The 3,963-nt window shown below is 55.3% G+C and overlaps 1 pseudogene; it reads left to right on the plus strand.

Moving 5' to 3' along the window:
- Nucleotides 1-1,177: 1,177 nt before the first annotated feature.
- LOC122905813 lies at nt 1,178-1,296 on the plus strand (annotated as a pseudogene).
- The last annotated feature ends 2,667 nt before the right edge of the window (nt 1,297-3,963 follow it).

Here is a 3,963-nt window from a genome sequence, read left to right on the forward strand (position 1 = left end):
TGTTGTAACAACTCACCGTTGGTTTATATTTAGTCTTAATTAGAGGTTAAGGTATTTCTAAGAGTACAAAATTCTGTTAAGTGTAATTAAGACTGATGGAAATGAGAAAAGCAACTCTGTATGTAAAAAGTAGGAGATATGTAAAAGAGAGATAAACAGCCCTAAGGCCACTGTCAGAGCTAAATCCATTCGTAAAAGAATGGAAGGGGAGACTGATCACCTCCCATTAGCCAGGGATACCAAAAGGGGAGGATGTCCAACCTGTTTGAATCTGGAAAATCCCTGACTGTGTCTCTATGGCTCCACCGCTTCCACTATGGAGTCTGAATGGACTGCACCCTAAATCTTGCAGGGCTTCATATGGCATAACGGTCATCTACTCCGTGGAGTAGCCCAGTCCAGGGTTTATACAGACAGACCTTAAATAAGACGCTCCTAAGTTCCCACGAGGGACACGAGCAGGACAGCATCCAGGGACAGCCCTGCTCCAATGGCAGAGCAGATCACAGCTGTTCTCTCTGGGCTCCTCCACCCAGAATCTGGGAGATGGAACAGGGGAAATTCTGTGCAATGAATTTGGACTCTGCTTAGCACCTCTGTGTTGGCTCTCAGCCCTAGAAAAACGAGAGCCTGAGGGTCCACTTTGAGTCTAGGAAGCCATCTTCCAAGAGGAAGAAAACTCTCTGAAGCTCCGTGAGCTGCTCGTCCCTCTTCTCTGATGTCTGGACTCGATGGGTCACACAAGGGCCTATGGGAGGAGCTCGGGAGTCAAGACTTCAAATCTTGGCCATTGGAGGCTGCCAGGGACCTGACCCGATTGATACACGTGCAGCTGCTGGCACGTTTCTGAATATGCTGGCTCTCTGCAGCCTCTGCATCTTTGAACAACATGTCCATCTGTCTGAAACATCATTCTGTTCCAAGCACTTAGAAACCCTCCACTACCTCCTCCTTTGTACAGAATGGGTATGACCACAAGGCATCAGTAGCCCAAGAAGGCCAGGGGCCAATGTAACTATGAACGAGAGAGATATGGTAGCTAACCAAGCCTGGACAAATTAAGGTAACAGTAGGGTATGAGAAAGTTCAGCTTCCTCCAGCAAGGGGAGGATGGTCCCATGTTATATAGGGTGTCACGTACACTCATCTGAGAATATCGGGTAAGAACCTTATGATTGTCTACGGCCATACCACCCTGAAGGCGCCAGATCTCGTCTGATCTTGGAAGCTAAGAAGGGTCGGGCCTGGTTAGTACTTGGATGGAAGACTGCCAGGGAATACCGGTTGCTTTTGCTTTGATCTCCAAGAGGGAATTTCTTGGGACGGTGGGCTACTGCAGGCTGTGGATGCTACCTTCACGGAGATGGCACAACCTCTCTACGAACTGGCTAAGGGAGGACTCACTATGGTAGAGTGTGGACAGCTGAGGCAGAAGGAGCATTTCGGGAATTACAAAGAGCCTTACTGTGTGCCCCAGCATTGGTCATCCCAGATGTTACCAAGCCCTTCCACTTGTATGTGAAGGCAGGGCTGACTAAAGAAGTTTTGACTCAGACTCTAGGGTATGGTGAAGGCCAGTGGTCTATCTTAGCAAGAAACTAGATCCAGTAGCAGCTGGGTTCCCCCTTTGCTTCTGCATAATTGCTGCCATGGCCCTCCTAGTCAAGGATGCATGCAAATTGACTCTGGGTCAAAATCTCATATTGACCACCACCCACGTTATCAAGGGCCTTCTCCGGACTCCACCAGACCGATGGATGACGAACGCCCGGGTAACGGGGTATCAGGCCCTTCTCCTCAATGAACCAAAAGTGGCCTTCCGACCCCCAGCAGCGCTAAATCCAGCCACACTGCTGCCAGAAGAGCTAGCTGACCACACGACTGTGGGGAGGTCTTAACCCAAGTCACAGGAATAAGGCCGGATCTCAGAGACACTCCCCTCCCGGATGCGGAAATGACTCTGTTCACAGAAGGGAGTAGTTACATGGTCAGTGGAAAAGAGGTATGCTGGATGTCAGCCCTGCCACATAGGATCTCGGTGGAAAAGCAAAGCTGATTGCATTCACCAAGGCACTACAGATGGCCGAGGCCACAGGCACTAACTGGAAACTACAGTGTGCCTACTGGCCCCAGAGCTCTGAGCAAGGAGAATGAACCAGACTCTCGAAAAGACCTTGACAAAGTTAATTCTGGAGGCTGGCGGTGGATAGAAAATCTCCTTCCTTTTACTCTCAGGGCACGATGTAATAAACAAGGTGACCCCATTTAAAATAATGTTTGGGAGCTCTGTCCTAGGTTACAGGAGGTTGCCCTAGCAGAAATGACTGATCAGTCTATACCCCAGTCACTGCAGGCATTACAGTCTGTCTTAAAAAGAAGGGATCCAAACTGCCTATACTGGAACAGAGACGGTGGAACCACATCCTTACCAACCCGGGGACTTGGTTTGGATACGTCGCTATCAAGTGGGGAATTTGGAGCCTCGTTGGAAGGGACCATTTACTGTTATCCTAACCACCCCCACAGCAGTAAAAGTGGAAGGCATCAGGGCCTGGGTTCATGCGGGTCATGTCAAACGAGCTGAGAGTAAGGATGCCCTCCAGAAATGGGAAATGTAGCCAAAAGACCCTGCTGACCATAGACTGAAACTAAGACTAAAGAAACTGTGAGTGTATTGTTGCTATACTAAAGAAAATTGGGGCGATAAAATGTTAGTCTTATATGTTCAATATAAGGTAGAACCATCTGAAAAGTCAAGGATTTGACTAATCTCCAAAGAAAAGGGGGGAATGTAAGGGTGGGGCAGACTGAGTGGAGTCATCCAATCAGTAGGCCGTATGTATATCCGCTGGGAAGTTTGAAATTCAATTGGCCACCCGTGTAGGGGCGGGGCTCAACCACCCCCATAAAGGTTGCTCTGCCAGGCTGCCAAGCGGGGCTCCTGCAGGAGAGCCGGGGGCTCCTGCAGGAGAGCCGGGGCTCCTGCAGGAGAGCCGGGGGGCTCCTGCAGGAGGGCCGGGGCTGCTGCAGGAGAGCCGGGGGCTCCTGCAGGAGAGCAGCGGCTGCTACAGGAGGGATGAAGTCCGCGGAGAGCGGTGAAGTCGGCGGAGAGCGGTGAAGTCGGCGGAGAGCGGTGAAGTCCGCGGAGAGCGGTGAAGTGGAGCGGAGAGCGGTGGAAGTCGCAGAAGAGCAGGGGAGTCAACGGTGTATAGAAGAGCTGTAACAGCTCTTGTTAGAGCTATAACCGCGTTTGGCGGTCCAGCCTCCAGCCTCCGGCGGCCCCCAGCGCCGCCGCCTGCAGCTTCCATCCTCCGGCCCCAAGCACCGCCGCCTGCAGCTTCCATCCTCCGGCCCCGAGCACCGTCGCCTGCAGCCTCCGGCGGCGGCCCCGAGCGCCGCCGCCTGCAGCTTCCAGCCTCCGGCGGCGGCCCCGAGCGCCGCCGCCTGCAGCCTCCGGCGGCGGCCCCGAGCGCCGCCGCCTGCACCCTCCGGCGGCGGCCCCGAGCGCCGCCGCCTGCACCCTCCGGCGGCGGCCCCGAGCGCCGCCGCCTGCAGCCTCCGGCGGCGGCCCCGAGCGCCGCCGCCTGCACCCTCCGGCGGCGGCCCCGAGCGCCGCCGCCTGCACCCTCCGGCGGCGGCCCCGAGCGCCGCCGCCTGCACCCTCCGGCGGCGGCCCCCAGTTGTCAGCGGTCCCTCGACGCCTGCGGTCCTGAGACATCTGCGGTCCAGTTGTCAGCGGTCCCTCGACGCCTGCGGTCCTGAGACATCTGCGGTCCAGTTGTCAGCGGTCCCTCGACGCCTGCGGTCCTGAGACATCTGCTGTCCAGTTGTCAGCGGTCCCTCGACGCCTGCGGTCCTGAGACATCTGCGGTCCAGTTGTCAGCGTTCCCTCGACGCCTGCGGTCCTGAGACATCTGCGGTCCAGTTGTCAGCGGTCCCTCGACGCCTGCGGTCCTGAGACAT

The sequence above is a fragment of the Neovison vison genome, chromosome 4, assembly GCF_020171115.1.
Source record: "Neovison vison isolate M4711 chromosome 4, ASM_NN_V1, whole genome shotgun sequence".
Classification (NCBI taxonomy): domain Eukaryota; kingdom Metazoa; phylum Chordata; class Mammalia; order Carnivora; family Mustelidae; genus Neogale; species Neogale vison.